The sequence below is a fragment of the Trachypithecus francoisi genome, unplaced genomic scaffold (genome assembly GCF_009764315.1).
Source record: "Trachypithecus francoisi isolate TF-2019V2 unplaced genomic scaffold, Tfra_2.0 Lachesis_group1, whole genome shotgun sequence".
NCBI classification, from domain to species: domain Eukaryota; kingdom Metazoa; phylum Chordata; class Mammalia; order Primates; family Cercopithecidae; genus Trachypithecus; species Trachypithecus francoisi.
The window spans coordinates 10,510,347-10,533,257 of record NW_022681454.1 but is presented as its reverse complement, the minus strand read 5'-3'; positions in this window follow the sequence as shown (position 1 = coordinate 10,533,257).

The window sequence follows — 22,911 nt, the reverse complement described above, 5'->3', positions numbered from 1 at the left end:
GGAAATGCCAGATAAGGCTGGAGACATAGGTTGCAGCCAGATGGGGAAGCATTTTGTATACCATGCTTAGAAATTTGGACTTTATCCTGTAGTATATTGCAAAACAGTGACTCAAATTTCCAGTATAATAATCACATTCAGTTTCTTATTCCATATAACAGTTCTGAATCTACACTTTCCATTTATGACATCTAAACATTCCATTCAACTGAAGAATTGGCAAATCTCTTCCCTATTCTGTACTGTGTGGCTGGCCAAGTACTTCCCCTATTTAATTCAGTGAAACTCCCAGTGGTTTCCATCAGTGCAAGGTCTAAAAGATTAAATCAGTTCAGAATGTCCTCTTTTATATATATCTACTAATCATTTACTTATTAATACATCCACATATCCATTTAGTTGATTATTCATATTTACTGAGCACCTATTTTAGTCCAGAAACTTGAGCTCAAAGTCAAGTATTAAGTTTTAAAATGGCTATATATATAACAGTACGTACAAAACACATATATATTTGAATATTTCAGATAGGTAGAAAATTTTATTCAGAAGTCACAACCATCACTCATATGACACAATAGCCACAAAAATTAAGAATATAAAATCATAAAGTTTACAATGCTATATAATCGACTCATTCCCAGTGTAAACAAATGTACTTTGTATATTCATGGAATGCTTACTATGTGCTGAGCATTAGGTATACAAAGATAAGTAGAAAGCTTATGCTTTCGAGGAGCAGGTCTATCTGTTTTAGCATTGGTGGGAGTGTAGGCTGAGCAAAGGGAAAATGTGAGCAGGCAGTGCTCACCATAGACTCATGGGAGAGACACCTTTATCATCACCCACCACACTTTACAAATGAGGAAAGTGAAAGTCCCTAGTTAGCCAAAAACCAAAGATGACGCTGTAAGTGGCAACACCAGATATGAATATCGTTTACCAGCTCTAAAATCTATCCCTTCCCTTCCCTTCCCTCATATATCTATATATGTCAATCCTTCCATAGTCAGAGACCCACCCAGGTCAAGGAACAGAATATGGATCCCACCTTTCAATGAGAGGAGAGTCAATAACATGTTGTAAGAACAGCGTGGGGAGTGAAAGATCTTTACCGAGCCATCTGGGGGAAATACAAGAGTTGCCTCAGATGCAATGAGTAGAACACAGCATCCCTTTTGAGATATCTCTGCTTAAAATGTATAATGTGAAAGTAATTACAGGGAAATACGTGACAAATCAAAACTGAGAAACATTGTACAATTAACTGACCTGTATTCTTGATACATGTCAAGAGTATGAACTTCAAGGAAAGACCGATGAGCTATTCCAGCCTGGAATAGTTTAAAAAGACGGGGCAACTCACAGCAACGTAGGATTCTGAATTACACCCTTTCACCAGAGAGGACATTATTGGGACATTCCTAAAACTTTGCTGGAGTTTCAAGATTACATGATAGTAATGTATCAAAGGTTGCTTTCCTGATTTGGATACTATTGTGGCTATATAGAAGAACATTCTTGGTCAGAAGCAATAAATACTACATTGTTAAGAGGAGATATGGCATCAAGTTAAAAATCCTCAAAGTTCTTTGTTCTACATTTGCAACTTTTCAGCAAGTTTGAGATTTTTGTAATAAAAATTTTTTTTGTTTGTTTAGAATACGCAAAGCAATACCTAGATACCCCAGGTCTTATCCACCAAATCCACCTGGAAATGTGTGCCAAATCTCTACTTCCTTTGGAATGTACAAAGACCAAGGACAAGAGGAAAATTAAATCACAACCTTAGTAAACATGTGTTCTATTGAAATTTATTGTTGATTTACTATTTAGTTTTAATTTGGAGAGAAACCAGTATCTGCCTTGTGCTCCAATCAGAAAGAACAAAACCTGTTTCTTAAATAATTCACACTTTGATTGACTAAGATCACAGCAGGTAGTTTAGAATAATCAGTTCAAAATATGTCATAATACAGTTTTTCAGAAGGAGCACACAGAGTCAGAAACTTTCAACAATCTATTTATTTGTGTTATTCTCTGCTTAGAAATTCTGCTGTTCAAGTGACGATTATGCTTAGGTGTTTTCAACCTATGAATATCACCTGTTACTATAAATGAAGTTTGCTCTTAATTGTTCATTAAATTATTTATGCTTATAAAGCCATAAGATCTGCTAGTTAATCTTTGAGAAAGAAAACCTGATAGAGAATAAAATATATTTTGAAAACAATATTATTGAATAATAATAATAATGTTTAAAGCCTCAACTCTAACACATTTATTTTGTGTATATTTTCTTTAGTTTTCATGTACATGAAATGTCTTCTTAGAAGCTGTGGAATATCTACACCACTTTTTATTTTTATTTTTTCACCTAATAAAGCATTGCAAGCAGTTATCCATATTGTGTATGGTTGTCATAACTGTCATTTTTAGTGGCTAATAACTCATCTCCTCACTGCAGACTGGTTTGCTCAGGCTTCTCTCCCAACATAAGCTTTACTTCTAATTCAAACTTTGCCTTTCCAAATGATCTTCAACTCCTTGACAGTGATCTTTCCTGCCTTTGAACATTAGCCACATTTAACGCATTTCCTCCAGTTCAAACTTGTCATACATCACCAGTGTTGGAAAGTCTTTTCTATCCACAGAGACCTCTTTTGTCCAAACTGGCATCCCCTAGCCTCATGTGGCCATATAAATTTAAAATTAAACTAATTAAAATTAAATGAAATTTAAAATTCAGTTTCAGAATCATGTTGGCCACATTTCTACCGCTCTATCACCACATGTGACTAGTACCTATTATCTTAAAGACAGGACAGATTTAAAAAACTTCCATCATTGCAAAAATTTCCTTTTTTTCTTTTTAATTCACAAATAATAATTGTATATATTTATGTCATGCAATGTGACATTTCGATATCTTTTTACATTGTGGAATGATTTAATCAAACTGCACTATCCTATCCATCACATCACATACTTATTATTTTTTGAACATTCAAATATACTCAAGATTTTTAACAGATAGTGCCTCCCTGGATTGTGAGTATCTCACAAAGCATTATGTTTTAAGAAGTGAGTCTTGAAATTCCAGGTGCAGGTAAAGGTGTCTGGAATGTGACATTCTCATTCAGAGTGCAAATTGATGCAACCACTTTTGAGAATGATCTGGTGATATTTAGTAAACTTGAAAATGTACAATCTTTACTATGATCGTTAATTTTATGTACGAACTTGATTAGGCTTAGGGATGCCCATATAGTTCGTTCAACATTATTTCTGGGTGTGTCTGTACGGGTGTTCTGGAAGGGATTAGCAAATGAATCAATGGACAGAGCCAAGAAGCTCTGCCCTCACTCATGTGGATGGACCTCATGGTATCTATTGAGGTCAGACTAAAAACTCAGAGAAAGAACAAAAGCTCAGAGAAAGGGCAAATTTCTCTCTCTTCTTGAGCTGGGTCATCCATCCTCTCCTGCCCTTGGACATCATTGGTCTTGGTCCTTGGGCCTTGAACTCAAGCCAGGACTCACATCACTGGCACCTAGTTTGTGGACCTTCAAACTTGGATTAGGACTACACCATTGGCTCTCTTAGTTCTCAAGTCTTCGGGTTTGGACTGGAACTACACCACAAGCTTTGGTGGGTCTCTAGTTTACAGATGAGAGAACATGGAATTTCTCAGCCTTCAAAATTGAGTGAGCCAATGCCCCATCATGAATCTTTTTGTATGCATCATATATGTCCTATTGGTTCTGTTTCTGTAGAGAACCTTGATTAATACATTTATCAATTTCACTTTTCCACTTCCACATATATACTCAAGAAAGAAACTCATGCTCACATGCATAACATGACTTACAAAAAGGTTCATTGCAGCATTTTTATAAAAGCAATGAATTATAAACAAAATCTAAATGTCCATCAAAGGGGTATTATTAAATAAACTGAGGGATATTCATATGAGAGAATAATATATATAGTTAAAGTAAATGAAATAATTAAACTTGTATCAGGATGGAAAGATATAAAATATACAATATTGAGTGAAAAAACAAAATGGTGAATAAAATGTGATGCCATATTATAAATATTAAGGCTATATATTGTGTGTGTACACATACTATGTTGTAATAATAAAAACCATGGACAGGGTGGACATACAAGAGATCAATGATACTGTTCCCTATCATGGTAAATAAAGGTGATAGGGAGAGCAATGAGACGAGGAAAATATATGGGATGGAAGCAGCATTTGTTAAAGAGATCAACAGAATTATTACAGCTAACATTTTAAAACTATGAAAAGACCATGATAAAATGTTAACACTTTCTAATAGTGAGTGGTGAACAATTAGGTATATTTTAGGCTATTCCTTAAATTGTCCGTCTGAGTTTTACCTGCCTACTTCCAGACAGCATTCTACCCTTTCACATCTCAGAATGGTAGAATGTTCCTACCAGCTGGGCAACACATTTTCTTTTTCTCTTTCAAAAAACAATTGTACAAACTTTTATTTAAAGAGACCAGATACTCCAAGGTGGTGGAAAATAGTAAGCGAGGAACATTGAAGATCCAGACTAATGCTTCTCAAAGTGTGGCCCATGGACTAACAGTATCAGCATTTCCTGGGAATTTGATGGAAATGCAAATATTTAGTCACAAGTAAAACCTACTCAACCAGAACCTCTGGAAGTGCAGCTCAGCAGTCTCAGTTTTAAAGTTTCTGGGTCATTCTGATACATGCTTTTGTTTGAGAATCACCGTTCTAGGGAAAGAGTAGATAATTTTGACTTAATAAGACTGGTAGTAATTATTTTAGGCTTTATTGACCAAAAGCCAAAGGGATCAGAACATACCCATTGAAAAGAGAGAGCAATCAGGAATTGTTAAGGTACAGCACCCCTGCCCACTGGTAAAAGGGGCTCATTCACATCTGGAAGCAAATTAGATTAGCAGTTATTATTTCTGGGATGCAGAGCTCAGAGGGTTTGGGTCGGTGACTTTCCTTCCTCCCACTGAAATCTTTCTTTAAAAAACTAAGTGTAGATATACAATGCAGTCAAGAGACTCAAACAGGGACAGAGATGATGACATTGAACATCTTAGTTGTTCTGTGGTGGCGATGTTTAGTTTTCCTGAGACCCATGATCCTGGAAAACAGCAAGGCTTAAGATACCTCCCCACCCTCTTGTGTGTTAGGAAAGGATTTACTGCAAAGAACTACACTTCTCCAAACAACTTAGGCAAGACTCAGAGACCACTCTCCAACTCCTGCTTACTGATGACAAGCCAGATATAGACCCTCCAAATGCCCACTTAGCCTCATAAATGATTAGTTGAAATTTGGTACTAATCTGCTACACACAAATTTGCCATCTATGACAATCTGCAAACCCACACTCTTCTGTCTGTGTAAACTTTTTATTACAATAGAATGTTAGAGGTCTAAAAGGATTCTTAACCTTGTATTCCTAAAATTCAGAAAGACTAAAGATTTCGTCTGAGTTTGTATAAGTTTCTTGTTGTGATTATACCTTTCTCTGGGGAAAATATTCAGAGGTTTCCTTAGATTCTTACAGATTTTTCAGAACACTTGTAGAGACTGAGAGACTTTCAGAAATGGCAAATTAAGAAATCTGGCAGATGCTCTTCCCAGCAAAGCAAAAACTTAAATAGTAAAAAGTATTTTTAAATATCACTTAAAATCTTTGAACTTGTCCAAAGGGCATATAGCAAATGGCAAAATATCCAATCAAGACGATCTACTAAATCATGGTAAGAAAACCAGGAGTTTATGGCATTGGGAAAATGAATAAAATCAGCAGTGAAAGGGGGCCATTATTACTGAGCTAGTATCGAGATTTATCAAGTAACTGAAAATGGAGCTACCATTCATCTAAGCAACCCCACAACTAGGTATCTACCCAAAGGAAAAGAAATCATTATGTAAAAAAGACATCTGCACTCATATGTTTATTGTAGCACTACTCACAATAGCCAAATCATGAAATTGACCTAAAGATCCATCAGTGGATGACTGGATAAAGAAAATATGGTATATATACACCATGGAACACTTTGCAGCCATAAATATAGAATGAAATCATGTCTTTTTCAGCAACATGGATGGACCTGGAGGCGATTATCCTAAGTGAAATAACTCAGAAAATCAAAACCTACATTTCCTAACTTATAAGTAGGAGCTAAGCACTGAGTACACATGGACATGAAGAAGGAAATAATAGATGCTGGGGGCTCCAAAAGAGGGATAGCAGGAAGGGAGTGAGGGTTGAAAAATTAGCAATAGGGAACAATATTCGATGTTTTGGTGATGAGTACACTAGAAGCCCAAACCACACCATTATGCAATAGGTCTATGTAACAAACCTGTATATGTACTGTTGAATCTATAGTTTTTTTAAAATAAAAATAATTATTAGGGTCCTACATAAAAACTGAATCAACAAATTAGGTAGCTCAGATGAAATGGACAATTCCTAGAAAGACACAAATTACTAAACTTATTTGGTCAGGAGATCGAGACCATCCTGGCTGACACGGTGAAACCTCGTCTCTACTAAAAAAATACAAAAAACTAGCCGGGCGAGGTGGCGGGCGCCTGTAGTCCCAACTACTCGGGAGGCTGAGGCAGGAGAATGGCGTAAATCTGGGAGGCGGAGCTTGCAGTGAGCTGAGATCCGGCCACTGCACTCCAGCCTGGGCGACAGAGCGAGACTCCGCCTCAAAAAAAAAAAAAAAAAAAAAAAAATTCAAGAATAAATATAAGATTATAATAAAGGATACAAGTGGAAAAATTGAATTAGTAATTCTATAAACTTTCCATTACAAGGAAACCCTAGGCCCAGTTTGTGAAACAAGGATGTAAAACTGATTCTTCAGAAACTCTTCCATGAAATAGGAAAGGAAGAAGTACTTCTCAACTCATTCTATAAGGCCAATATTATCCTAAAACACAAAACAGAAAATAGTATCGCAAGAAAATTGCCTGCCAACATTCTTTATGGGCATAGGTACAAATATCGTCAACAAAATCCTCGGCAACTGAATTCAGCAGCATCAAAAGTAAATAAAGAGGTTAAGTCATGATCAAGTAGAACTTATCCCTGGAATGCAAGTTTGGTTTAACTTCTGCAAATTAATGAATGTAATTTACCGTGTTAATAGAATAAAGTACAAAAAATGGTCATTTCAACAGGTATAGAAAAAAATTGAAAAATGTGATACCCTTTCATGATAAAAACACTCAACAAACTAGAAATGGAAGGGAATTCCCTTAACTGTGTAAAAGGTATCTATGAGAAATTCAGATAATGTCATACTTAATGGTGAAAGAATGAATGCTTTCCCCTTAAGATTAGGTGCAAGACCGAGACAAATACATCTGCTTCCATTACTTTGATTCGTTGTAATACTGGGGTTTATAGCCAGGGCCATTCGTCAATAAAATGAAATGTAAGTTACCCACATTGAAGAGGAAGAAGTTAAATTAGCCTTTCTAAAAATGGCGTGGTTTTGTATATAAAAAGTTCTCAGAAATCCATTGGAAAAGAAATAGAACCAATAAACTCGTTCAGCAAAGTTTCAAGATATAAGATCAAAATGCAAATATTAATTGAATTTTACACATAAAAAATGAGCATTTTGATATAAAATTAATAAAATAATTCAACTTACAGTGGCATACAAAATAAAATACTCAAGCACAATTTTAATATAATAATAATAGTTTTTTTTTTTTTTTTTTTAAACACAGGGTGTCGCTCTTTCACCCAGGCTGGAGTGCAGTGGCACAATCATGGCTTACTGCAGTTTTGACTGCCTGGGCTCACGTGATTCTCCCACCTCCATGCCCTGTGTATGTGGGACTACAAGTGTGTGCCACCATGTTCAGCTAATTAATTAATTAATTTTTTCTTTTTTTCTTTTTTTTTTTTGTGTGTGTAGAGACAGAATCTTGCTATGTTGCCTAGGCTGGTCTCAAACTACTGTGCTAAAGTGGTCCTCCTACCTCAGCCTCCCCAAGTTCTGGAATTACAGGCATAAACCACTACACCCAACAAAATTACCAGTAGATGAAAAATTTTTGTATAAAAACAACAAAATATCATTGGGAGAAATTAAAGACCTACATAAATAGAATAACATCACATTGTCATGGAATAAAGGACTTAATATTGTTAAGATGGCAACACTCCCAAATTGGTCTACACATGCAACACAATTCTTGCTGCCTTTTTTTTTAGAAATTGACAAATTTATCCTAAAATTATTAGGAAATTCCAAAGTACCACAAATAGCCAAAACAAAGAACAAAGTTAAAGAAAAAAAGTTGGAAAACTTACTTCCAACTTTCTGAGTGATAAACAATACAAAGGTACAGTAATCTAGACAGTGTAGTGCTGGCATTAGTATAAACAGATAGATCAAGGGAATAGAATTGAGAGTACAGAAATAGTTCCTTACATTCATGCTCAATTGATTTTCAAAGAAGTTGCCAAAAAATTTAATGGAGAAAGAAGAGACTTTTCAATAGATGGTGCTAGAACACACACAAAAGAATTAAGTCAGACCCTGACCTCACACCATTCACAAAAATTAACTGAAAATTGATGTGTTTATTAAGAGACAGGGTCTAGCGTTGTCGCCCAGGCTGGAGTGCAGTGGTGTGATCACAGCTCACTGCAGCCTCAACCTCCCAGGCTCAACTGATCCTTCCACTTCAGCCTCCCTAGTAGCTGGAACCAGAGGCACACGCCACCACACCCAGCTAATTTTTGTTATTTTTTGTAGAGACAGGATTTTGCCATGTTGCTCAAGCTGGCCTCAAATTCCTGGGCTCAGGTGATCTGTCCGCTTCAGCCTTCCAAATTGCTGGAATTACAGGCATAAGCCACTGTTCCTAGCCTAACATAAATTTATTATAGACCTAACTGGAAAAACAAAAACTATAAAGTTATTAGGATAAAACAGGCATAAATCTTCATGACTCTTTTTATACAGTTAAAAGTAAAAACATTTGCACTGCAAACAATACTATTAAGAAATGAAAAGCATCTAGCAAAATGGGAGAAAATATTAACAAACCATATATCTCCTTAGGACTTTTAAGTAGAAAAATGTAAAAGATGTATACAACTCAATCATAAAAAGACAATTCAATTATAGGAGAAAAAATTTAAATTTCTTCAAAGAATGCATACAAACAGTCAATGAGCAAATGAAAAGCTTCTTAACACTGTACCTGTTAAACACGCAAGTAAAAACAATAGAGATATCACTTTATACCAATTGACTGGTTCTAATAATAATAAAAAAAAACCACATGATTACAAGTGTTTTGTAAGGTTGTGGAGGAATTGTAACCCTCATATATTTTTGGTGGGAAGGTAAAATGATATAGTCACTTTGAAGAATAGTTTGACAGTGCCTCAAATTATTTAACATAGAGTTATATGACCCAGCAAGAGAATGGAAAACAGATATCCATGAAAACTTGTAAACACTGTTCACAGGAGAACTATTCATAATAATCAAAGAGTGGGAACAATGCAAATGTTCATCAGTTGATGAATGAACATATAAAATGTGGTGTATCTATTTAGTGGGATATTATTTGGCCATAAGAAGAAATTATTTGGTAAAACATGTTAGGAAATGAATGAACCTAGAAAGGATTATGCTAAGTAAGAGCAGTCACAAAAGACTCAAATATTGTATTATTCCATTTCTGTGAAATATCCAGAATTAGCAAATCAATAGAGACAGAAAATAGATTAGTGGTTACCTAAAGCTGAGTAGGAGGAGAAAGTGCGAAATGATTGTTAATGGATATGAGATTTATTTTACAGGGGAAAAGTGTCCTGAAATTCATCCAGATGTTCCTGGACTTATGATGGAATTAAATTGCAATAAACCCATCATAAGTCAAAAGTGCATTTAATACCCTGACAAACCCATCATAAAGTTGAAAAATGGTCAGTGGAACAATCCTAAGTTGAGGACTGTCTGTATTGTGGTAATGGTTGTGTAGCCCTGTACATATTCTAAAATATGTTGAATTATACACTTTAAATAAGTTATTTGTATCCTATGCAAATTATATTTCAGTAAAACTGTTAATAAGAAGTTGTAGTTAGTGGCTACCACGGATCATAGATCATAATGAAAAATGGCAGATAAGCAGTCCAGTCTCACAACAACAGAGAATTAGGAGAGTTTAGCCATTTGTATACTTTATAATAAACCAAACACAAGTTCAGCAGACTTCTAACACCCTGCACACTCTTTCATCCCCAAGCTTGATTTATCCCAAATGTCACTCTTCTCATGGGGTATTTAGAGTCTTGCCATTTCAGAGGTATTTTTTTTTTCTTCCCATTTTGCCTCAGAAGTATCCTTTACAAACACAAAGCATGACACCATATGTAGAGTTGTTCACATTCCCTACCAGGTGGGAATCAATCATGCCATATGTAGTTTTGTTTCACTTGTATCCACCGAGAACATAGCAGCTTCTCAGTAAATGTTTGTGCAAAAACAGGTAAATAAAGGCCTCCATCAGCGGTTGAAAATTTGTGTCCAATCAGCTACCATTAGACAGAAAGCATACTTTGCTTCATGTACACAGATGTTTACTAAAGTAAACTGGTTGCCAACATTTAAATGTTGGGCATTTCCACATAAAAACCCACATTTCTAGGCTCTTGAACATTTGAAAAAAAATTGGACTTCTAGTCCCACATGGTAGCAGTCAATGGAATAATTGCTGTATCCTGATTTGCCACAGCCTCCACCATTCTTGTCTATACATTCATGCATTTTCATTTACTTATAACATTTCCATTTGCTTCCTGGTCTACGCACACATTTGATATTATGTGATTTCTGTGTTAACCTGTAACACATTATACAGATTGCAATGAAAAAATCATTCTATTTTTGTTCTCTTGAAATTGCGTTAGGACTAAGACTGCCCTTACAATGGCCCCAGAGCTTCCAGATGACGTGTAAGTGAAACAGGTGGAGGAGTCATCAGAACCTCTGTGCCTGTCATTCACTCCAGTATCAGTGTTTTAAGGTGCACCTTTCAGCGTGAACCTTCTGAGTCACTGCTTAGAAAGTCTGTGGTTACCAAATTATTTAGTAAATAATTTATCTTATTTTTCTCACATTAGTAAAATTACCATAATTTTGTTTTCCTTTTCTGTTTATTAATATCTCTGGGTTCCACTTGGAAGTCCAGAAAACTTTCTCAGGAAGCAGGCTACCTCAGAAGCCATTCTCCTTCCTGTCCTGTTCAGAAATTCCTGTTCTTCAAGTGGACTCATTTCCTTTCTGCCACTGCACCTGTTACTCAACCACCTTGTATGCAGAAAGATAAGAAGGGTGACCCCACCTTCTTATCACCATTTAAGTGTTCAAGTACTATGTGTACACTGATGGCTTCAAACTGTGCATTTTTATCTCAACCTCTCCCCCCCAGCATCCAAGGCACACATCCAGTGTTGATGTTTAATCTTAATTTTGATATCCCATGGGCATCGCAAATTTGAGATTTTGTTACCTTTATCCACTCCACACATATGGTCCTCCTGTAGTCTTTCCAAACTCAAACTGGCAACTCTATTCCAGCCTAAGCAACTTCCAGCTGCCTTAAAGGCACAAAACTCTGCCGTCTCCTATGACTCCCCTCTTGCTCTCACTCCCCACATCTTGCTCATCAGCAAATTCTACTTGCTCCTTCAAAATGTGTCTGAATTTCCCACCTCCACTCCCAACTCCTGGTCCATGCCAGCCTCTTCTTTTAACACTGCAAGAGCCTCTACACTGTCTTTCTGCTTCTGGCCTGCTCCCACATCCCTTTCAGTGTATTCTCAAAATACCCATCTGAGAAATTCTCATGAAATATGTTGCATCTCACGCCTCATGCCCTGGCTTTTCCATTTATCCCAGACTGCAAGCCAACAACCTTGCAGTGGCCTCAAGGCCAGAGATGATCCAGACATATATCCTCTCTCCAGACTTTTCCGTGTTCTGTTCCCCAACTTCCACTCCGCTGGGTGGAACTCCTGATAGCCATGGCATGTTCTTTTCTCAGATGTCTGCATGACTAGTTCTACGTCTCTTTATTCAAATGTTGCTTTCTCTATTAGGGTTCCATAGCCACCTCTTTAAAATTATTCCTCCCATACTTCTGATCCTCCTTACCTAATTTGTTTTTTGGCTTAGCAGTTATCACCATCTTTATATTTTGTACTATATATTATATACATCCTATATATACACACACATATGTGTATACTTACATGATTTTACATAAATTTATAAAATTATATAGAAACATTTACATTTTTACTTATATTAACAAATTACATATAAAAGCATATATTTATTTTTATGTATTTTATTTGTTCACATATTTTATCAAATTCACTGTATTTTGCTTATTCAGTGAGTGTAAATTCAATGTCTATCTCACTCGCCAGAGTATGTAATCTCTGTGAAGACAGGTATATGTATTGGTTGTGTTTCCAGCTGAATTTCCAAGGCTGAGAAAAGATCTGGCACTAAGAAGGCTCTCAAGAAATTGAATGAGCCACTTCAGCCACATCCCATTGGCTAGAACCCTGTTGCAGGGACCCTTATCTAACTGCGGGGTACCCTGGGAAGTGCAGAGGGACAGAGAGAGGTGCTGAGCTCCAGTCATCTCTATCATTTACAGGACACGAGAATAATCAGTGCTGGTCCAGCCCCTTCTCCCAACCTACCACCCATACTGCATGTCCAGTGCTATGCTGCCACATCCCACTTGCATTCTAGATCATTCCTTCCAGTAACTTGTACTTTTCTGCCTTCCATTTTCATCTATCTGGGAGGCTCTCTAAGGCTAGGCTTGCATTTGCCATTTTTAAAAAAAATTTTTAATTTTATTTTACATTAAGTTCTAGGGTACATGTGCATAACGTGCAGGTTTGTTACATATGTATACTTGTGCCATGTTGGTGTGCTGCACCCATCAACTCGTCAGCACCCATCAATTCATCATTTATATCAGGTATAACTCCCAATGCAATCCCTCCCCACCCCTCCTCCCCATGATAGGCCCCGGTGTGTGATGTTCCCCTTCCCGAGTCCAAGTGATCTCATTGTTCAGTTCCCACCTATGAGTGAGAACATGCGGTGTTTGGTTTTCTCTTCTTGTGATAGTTTGCTAAGAATGATGGTTTCCAGCTGCATCCATGTCCCTACAAAGGACGCAAACTCATCCTTTTTTATGGCTGCATAGTATTCCATGGTGTATATGTGCCACATTTTCTTAATCCAGTCTGTCACAGATGGACATTTGGGTTGATCCCAAGTCTTTGCTATTGTGAATAGTGCCACAATAAACATACGTGTGCATGTGTCTTTATAGCAGCATGATTTATAATCCTTTGGGCATATACCCAGTAGTGGGATGGCTGGGTCATATGGTACATCCAGTTCTAGATCCTTGAAGAATTGCCATACTGTTTTCCATAATGGTTGAACTAGTTTACAATCCCACCAACAGTGTAAAAGTGTTCCTATTTCTCCACATCCTCTCCAACACCTGTTGTTTCCTGACTTTTTAATGATTGCCATTCTAACTGGTGTGAGATGGTATCTCATTGTGGTTTTGATTTGCATTTCTCTGATGGCGAGTGATGATGAGCATTTTTTCATGTGTCTGTTGGGTGTATGAATGTCTTCTTTTGAGAAATGTCTGTTCATATCCTTTGCCCACTTTTTGATGGGGTTGGAACAGAACAGAGTCCTCAGAAATAATACCACACATCTACAGCCATCTGATCTTTGACAAACCTGAGACAAACAAGAAATGGGGAAAGGATTCCCTATTTAATAAATGGTGCTGGGAAAATTGGCTAGCCATAGGTAGAAAGCTGAAACTGGATCCTTTCCTTACTCCTTATACGAAGATTAATTCAAGATGGATTAGAGACTTAAATGTTAGACCTAATACTATAAAAACCCTAGAAGAAAACCTAGGTAGTACCATTCAGGACATAGGCATGGGCAAGGACTTCATGTCTAAAACACCAAAAGCAATGGCAACAAAAGCCAGAATTGACAAATGGGATCTAATTAAACTAAAGAGCTTCTGCACAGCAAAAGAAACTACCACCAGAGTGAACAGGCAACCTACAGAATGGGAGAAAATTTTTGCACTCTACTCATCTGACAAAGGGCTAATATCCAGAATCTACAAAGAACTCAAACAAATATACAAGAAAAAAGCATTTGCCATTTTTGTTCGTAACTCAAGCCACCTTCCAGTGAGGGGAGAGGTGGTGTTGGTAACAAACGCCTGAGGAGACAGCCTTTCCTTCCTCTATTGTGAGGGAAAGTACCACTTTCTTCTTTAAATAAAGGCAAATTCATTTATTATTAGAAATTTGGCAGATTTCCAGCCGTGTGCGCGTACACACACACACACAGCCCCTTTTTAAATGCTCCATGTGCTTTATCCCACCTCAAGACTTCCTCAAGCTTGAAACTACCTTAATCCACATCCTGCCTTTAAAATAATAGATTTGCCTGAGACACACTGAACTAGAAATTCATCAGTGGGGCGGAGTACAGGCAATAAGAGGCCAGACACTCCGAAAATTAGAAAGAATTTCCATACAAAGAGATGAAGGAGAAAAAAATATATATTTTTTTCTGGACACATTTATTACATACCAGTAATTCCAAGTTCCAAGAGAGTAAAAACCTCACCCTTATGTCACTCTACAGAGCCTAACACAGTGCCTGACTCACAGGAGAAGCATTGTATTTACTTGCTGAATGATTGAGATGAATGCTGGTCTGTGTGCTTGGTTCCATATCTATATACTCAGAATCTGATTCATCTGTGAAGTTTATTATCATTCTATTCTCCTAATAAGAAAACAAGAATTCCCAGAGGCAGAGTAACTGGCCCAGCATTGCACAGGGAGTAAGGAATAGAACTGGGAATGGAGTTCTATTCACTAAATGCTAATTCCTTTTCACCTTCTTTACCACTGGAAAACCAGTAGAATAAATAAAAGAGGGAGGAAATAGGGACATTAATAAGGAAATTGTTTCATAGGAAGCTGTGTACATTAGGAATTAGTTGAAGGGTGACTTACAGCCAAATTTTCTTACTTTTTTCGATGACATCCCACTGTCTAGTAAGTTAGTGTGAGCTCATGGCCAACGCCTGTGAGAAGCTTTGCTTGGAGACAGCCAGCACAGAGTAATCAGCTGCATTTGGAATGCATTGCTCTGAACTGATACCATGAGTGAATCAGTTAGTAGGGCCCTCTGATGCCTTCACACAAAGTATGTAAGGAGAGGTCTGGAGATCCTGTGCCTGTTCTGTTAGAAAAAGAGAAGTAGGGACCTACACAGATGTCTCTTACACAGCCACAGTCGCAGATCTACATGTGCTTATCTATAGGGAGATTGATAATTATTATGTTAATCATAGTAACCAGCTTTGATCTCCCACTTAGTGCCTGCCAGCCATTATGAATTCAGTCTTTTGTCTCACTTAGTCCTCATATAGTAGCTAAATGACTTGCTCATGGACACACCTATCAAGGTGTTCAAGTAGGAATATCAATCATTCCAGATATATCTAATGACAGGCATGGACATTTTCACCTCGATGCTGGAAACTATGCATGGACATCAATGTATGCAAACAGACAAACACACAGACTCACGTGCAGACATTCTGCAAGCATGAAATATTTGAAGTCTGTCTCAGCAGATTGGAGGGTTCTGCATATTAAGAAAAAAGACTCATTGGTTTCTAATACCCCATTTCAGTCCCAAAACAGTGCTCAGAACGGAGACCCAGAGGTGTGGCAGGGAAGAAAGAGCACTGGCAAAGCAGAAATTCGTACCTTGCGATTTGGCTGTAAGTCACCCTTCAACTAATTCCTAATGTACACATTTTCCTATGAAACAATTTCCTTATTAATGTCCCTATTTCCTCCCTCTTTTATTTATTCTACTCATGTTCCAGTGGTAGAGAAGGTGAAAAGGAATTAACATTTAGTGAATGTCTATTGTTATCTGAGGATTTACGTACTATCTCATTTAAGAGCCTTTGGGAAATATGTATGATTGTCCCGTTTTACAGATTAAGGGACTGAGATTCCAAGCAGAAACTCTCTGGAAATCACATATCTAGTAAATGGTGGAGAAGAAAGAGAAGACAGGTATCTGTGCCTCTAGAACCTATGCACTTTCTCTTACACTTTGTAAAAATTCTCAACTAAGATTGACTTCTGACCGTATTTCAGCACTGTTCAAAGTTCTTGACCTGAAGTTATGGCATCTCATCCTCATAAAATCCTCCAAGGTGGTTTATGTTATTTAAAACATGGTGACAATGAGGATTAGGTTGCTAAAGTAATTTAACAAACATCATGCAGCTGGAAACTGTAGAGCCAGAATTCAGGCAGGCTGATTCTAGCACCTGGGATCTCATACATTATGATATGCTCCCTCCAGAATTGTGTGTGTGTGCTATATGTAGCACAGTTAGCAGCCGAACAAAGAGACTAGTTCAAAGCAACATTTACTTCCACACTCTCAGTATATCAAAGGAGCCATTTCTCTGGAGGAAAAAAAACCCAACTATGTCTGAAAATATGTGTTTGTGTCCATATCTGTTTTTTGCATTTAAGACAGCCGAATTAAACATAACCCTGAATAAATGCCGTGTTAGGACAAGCGTGTTTTGGGGAGGGAAATAATTTATTAGTTGCTGCTAAGCCTGTCTTTGGCTCAATGGTTTCCTACCTCTGTGTGGATTCAAGTCAGGAGTTATTCCAGAACATTCTTTGTCATGTAGATAAACCGTTGGCTATATATTTGTTATATGTTCAGCTCCATGCATGATACCTAAATGCTTTACATCCTTGTTGATATTAAATTGAACTATGGAGGTTCTACTTTAACCGTGACAACAATTTCCTTCTATGACTATTAAGAAGAGATTATCTGGGGCCAAGCTAGGGAATATTCGAGCAAGAGATTCCTCCAAGAACAGAATTCTAAAAGAAGTCAGCTTTGGGGCTTGTCCAATGGAGAGAGTGTTACCAGTAGATCTTATTCAAGTATAACTCATCCAGAAAAGCTAAGCCAAAATCAGGATGGAGGGAGACAGAAGCAAATGTAATGGATAAGAACAACATTGGAGTACAAAACTTTGTAAGGCTAGAGAGACATGGGACTGGGGTTATTTAGATGACAAATATATTCTAGGAGATAATCATTTAAAAAAGGTAAATGGAACAGGAAGAAGCAGGAGAGCATAAACCAGAGGTTGTTGAGCACTGGCATACCTTTGGAAAATACAGATTGACAGAATTCAGCCTGTACAGTTGCTGTGTTGAAAAAGCACCAAGAGGATGTGAAGACCCTGTATAGGTTGCCTTGGGTGAGGGATTGCCTGGCACTGGGAAACATTCAGCTTGTGCCATTTGCAACAGAATCCTTCTTAGCAACTTCTCTCTGAAGCAACACAGCTTGGAGTGATCCTGAAGATAGGGATTGGAAGAAAGTAAGGCGGGGAAAACAGTCAGAGAGAAGGAATTAGACAAAGAGGGACTTGACCAGCCATGCGCAGCCAAACAGTCTTCTCCTTTTGATCCAATAAAGGACAGGAACTTAGTTTGTCTTGAGCAGGAATGACTCATAATCATTGCTAGATAAGAGCTGTTCATTTTTATTCATCATGTCTTTAGCCTGAACAAGCCTCTCTTTAAGTTGTTGTTCATAAGGTAGTAATTACAATGTCCTCTCCAACTCGATGGAATCAATGGCTATGCTGATAAGAAACATCATTGCTTTATGTCCTTTTTAATGCTGCCTACTTTATTAACATAGAGAAGCTTAGTGATTACAAGCCCTGACCCTAGAGTGAAATGACCAGGATATAAATCATCGTTCACATGCTATGTGATCTTAGAAAAGTAGCTCTTTCTTTCTGAGCCCATGTTTTCATCTCGGTAAAACAAGGAATAAGTATCAGAATCAGAGTACTGTAGCAAAGGTTAAAATGTGTTGGTTATCTACGTAGAGCACAGCGCATTGCATTGGACATGTTAAGCATTGAATAAATGATAGGAAGCCTTCATATTATAAGATGGTCTGTGAAAATATCACCAAGGGTACTTTGCATTGTTGTTTTATTGTTGATGATGATGATGGTGACTGGTTTCTTTGTTTCCTTCAGTCCACTAGTGGAAAAAAGCTATATCCTATAGAAGGTAAAAAAAAAAAAAAAAATGTTGGCAAAATCACACATAGTGTTTACTATGGGTCAGGAATGATTCTATATTTGAGGTATTTAATTTTTACAAGCCACCAAGGGGGAGGGCGCATGGTCAAAAAGTAGTGTCAATATCCCCAGGACTGACCAAAGACCCAAACTCACAAAAATATCAGCAACTTTCCAAGAGTTGGAAGTCATTTAAGTAAGACCATGTCTGAAGGTAAAAATTTGTGTTATAGAGCTATAAAATTGTATTTACATATCACTCAATACAGTATGATTTTCAAAAAGTATATAATATTAACTTACTTTATTGGCCCCTTGCATTTTTAAAAGTGTCCAGTTTGCACAATAATTATATAGTCACACACACTATGACTTTTTTTTTTACAAATAAATCCAGTTGGTTTGCAATAAAAGTGACACATTGTAAAAGCTCTAAATGAGGCAGAAGTAGACTGTTAGCAGCAAGGGAAAGGGCTACAATTCTGATTCAATGATCTAGTCACAAATTTGGTTTTGAGTTTTCTAACAGTCATAGCAAAAATATTATATGGCCTGTGGTGTGCTACTCATTCACAAAAACAAAAGAAGTATAAATATTAAGTTTTCTTCTAAAAGCGATTTTATACTTGAGAACTCCTACAGGAGACAGAGAACAATGGATGATGAAGAGTGGTAGGTCAAGCCATGATTGGTATATTGGAGCATGCTGTTCCCCTCTGCTGCTGATTTTTGGAATGTGTGAAAATGCATGATAAATGGAAGGAATGGGATGTGAAAATCTATTTCTATCATGTTTGCTGGTGAGATATATAGAGATACATCTATATAAATACATAGGTATGTTGAAAATATATATTGAAGTATCAAGTTGTTGCATGGCCTTATCAAAGTTAATTTACAGCACTACAGTAAAGTGAAGTTTCATCCTAAGGAAAAAAGTATATAGAACAGTAAACTACATTTAGAAGGGAGAACAACAACCGTAACAAGAACCAGCCTTAATCCCAGAAGAACCATGGGTGTCTCAGTATCACACACTGACTGTCCTCTATACCTGATCTGTACAAATTTCTATCAGGTATGTTATGCCAAGTCCTTGAATGACTCAGGCAAAATTTGAAAACCCATCTTAAACATCCATCACTGAAATTCAATTCAGCAATTCAAATGAATTCATTAGACCTATATTCATCAGGACAGACCTTTAAAAACATCACATGAGTGAAATCAAAGCTAATTACAGAAAGACAAAACTCATATGATAATATTTGTATAAAATATTGAAAACATCAATATATTGTTAATGAATTAAAGCTTTGCTATTTGACTGGTAAGTTACAAATCAAGGTCATCCTAATAATTGTCTTCTGGAAAGAAGGGTGTGATCTGAGATGGACTGGGCAGCAAGCATCAACTGTACAATAATGTTATTTTATTAATAACAATGTGTGAAACAAATATTGTAAGATGCTAATACCTGTTAATTATAAATGGCAAGCACACAGATGGTTGTTAAATTATTCTCTTTTTGCTTCTGTGTTGTGCAATATTTGCTTTTAAAAATAAATCAAAACACACCTATTTAATAAATTCATATTGAGAGCCAAGCACACCTGCTCTGGGATTCCTGAGCAGTTTGTGGGAACACAGACTTAAGGTCTGAGAAGTTTTCCTCCGTCTGTCACAGACTATACTGCTTTGGCGACCCTAAGGCCCAGAGCAGTCCCTAGGAAGGACCCTGAGTAACTGGCATAATGAGATGCACACTGCGGAAGTGGAAGTCTGAGCCTGTGTCTGACCTTCCGTTTAGATGCCCAGAAATATTTCTAGGCATTTTTAACATAGCCTGGGTTCCTCTTTCGACTGCACTGCAGACTCTGACATTTTCTGGAAATTTCCTTTAGCGATCTATAGAATAATGGATAAAGATTGTTCCAACCTAAGTGTTGGACACTTGGTAAGCCCTCAGTAAATTCGTCTAAGCAGCAATTGTTAACGATACCTAGATTTCCCTTATTCTGAACTCAAACCATCTTATCAATGAGAACATACATCAGGGTTGTCCAACCTGCAGCCCAGGGGTCGCATGCAGTCCAGTACAACTTTGAATGCAACCCAACACAAATTCATAAACTTTCTTAAAACATTATGAGGTTTTTCGCACTTTTTATTTTTAGTTCGTCAGTTATTGTTAGTATCCATGTATTTTATGTGTGGCCCAGTACAATTCTTCTTCTTCCAGTGTGACCCGGGGAAGCCAAAAAATTGGACACTCCTGATACACATGTTGAGAAATTCAAGTCCTAAGGTCATCACTACTTTTTTGAAGAAAAATGATTTGTGGGATGAAGATTCTCACACTCAACAGGTAAGATGTACATCTACCAATAATATGGATATATGTGAGCCTGCTATCTTCTCCTTAAAGAATCTCCATTGTTAAATTGTCTCCATTGTTACATTTGTTAACCTGGCTAACTTTTCTTATCCAATTAGCTTAAATCATCCAATTGTTTCCATTGTTAAATTTGTTAACCTGGCTACCTTTTGGTCATTCTTCAGAGCTTATGTTATCAGTTCCAGGAAGCTCCACTTATTCTACCAGCATTCCCAGGTTTGGTTACAGCCCCCCAAATACCCTGGGCACATCTTTTTTTAAATATTCATCAGGTGGCTTTTGTTTTATTTTGGTAGCGAAAATGTAAGAGAAAACTTTCTGTTTTTTGAGTAGTAATGTATTTTCCCAATGCTGACATTGTACCATGTATATGTTGATTGTATTGCATTATCTTTCAACTTTACTTAGAGTTAAAGAAAACTCACATCTCATATGCTGAGTAGATCTAGCTACAGAAAGTGGCTGTCTTACACTTTTTTTTTTCTTTTTCTGGAGACAGAGTCTCGCTCTGTCTCCCAAGCTGGAGTGCAGTGGCGCAATCTCGGCTCGCTGCAAACTTTGCCTCCCAGATTCAAGCATTTCTCATGCCTCAGCTTCCTGAGTAACTGGGACTATGGGTGCATGCCACCATACCCGGCTAACTTTTTTTTGTGTGTGTACTTTTAGTAGAGGCGGAAATTCACCATGTTGGCCAGGCTGATCTCAAACTCCTCACCTCAAGTGATCTGCCTGCGTCAGCCTCCCAAAGTGCTGGGATTATAGGCACAAGCCACCGCACCCAGCCTGCTTACACTTCTATCTAAGGAAACAACTCCAGCCTCTGTTGCCCAGTGGCTATGGCTGACAGGCTCAGGGGTGGTCAGCTAACAAAAAGACAACCCGTTCTTAGGGTGACCTCTGGCCTAGGGCCAGAACTGACACTTATTGTAGTTAGCATTTTTTTATGGCTCAACAGGTATCATGTACTAGGCTGAGCACTTCCCATACATTATCTGGTTTATTCCTCACAACAATCCAATGGGAGTAAAAACTGTAATTCTCCCTACAGGGCTATGAGAAAATTAAGATTCTGAGAGTTTAGCAAGTTGCTTAAGGTCAGAGATTTAAGAAGTGCTGGAACTAGATTATTATCTGAAGTCTGTGGGACTCCAAAGTTAAATTCTTATGGCCTGGTGTGTAAAAGATAAGTCTTGACATCAAATTCCTCTCTCACAAATGTGGAATTGGTCAACATGGAGAGATCATAGTCATTATAATTGGGTCAGAAGTTAAGAGGATGCCTTATGTTACAGCCCCATTCAGTGAGGCCATGGGAAGTCAGGAGAGAGTAGTTAAATCCATACAAAGAAAGTTTGATGCTAGAGAGAGGAGAATGGAGAAGGTGTGCAGAAAGAGAAGTCATCAAGCCAGTAACAGATGACCATTAAGAGGTCCATGAGTTCCTCCAGCTGGGAGTCCTGGGTCCTGGGCCATTTTCGGACCTTAAGATTACTCTGTGTGTATTTGTGTGTGTGTGTGTGCTGTCCTCCCAACCAAAAAATTCACCTTAAAATAGCCCAGAAGAGCACAGAGGAAATATATATCACATCGTTGCATCTCATGTTTGCATGTCGGTGAGGTAGTTTTCACTGTCCAATATTTTACAAACAAGGAAATTGAGGCTCAGAAATATCAAGCCACTTGCCTAACATCATGATTTGAACCTAGGCATGACTGCCTTTGGAATCTATCTTCACGGGTTCCAAAATGCTTTCTAAGAATGATCTAAAGACTAGGATAGCATGGCGTCACTGGCTGAGATAAATGCTGTGAGATGGGGTAGTTTGACATTTTTGCCTCTTACTTATGAATCAGGCTTGAAATGGATCCTTCAGAGACTCTGGTCACTATGGTTGACAAGAACTGGGCTCATTCAAGGATGAGTGGGATAAGTGTATGCAGGTGGTTTGTGCATATAAAAGCATGAAATTGTGTGGATCTCTATGGAAGTGTCAATAAATGGACAAGCCTGGGTATTTCTGTGCATGAATATATGCATGAACATATTTGTGCCAAACTATAGGAATGTGTGTGGTTTTTTTATTATTATTATTATACGTTAAGTTCTAGGGTACATGTGCACAATGTGCAGGTTTGTAACATATGTATACATGTGCCATGTTGGTGTGCTGCACC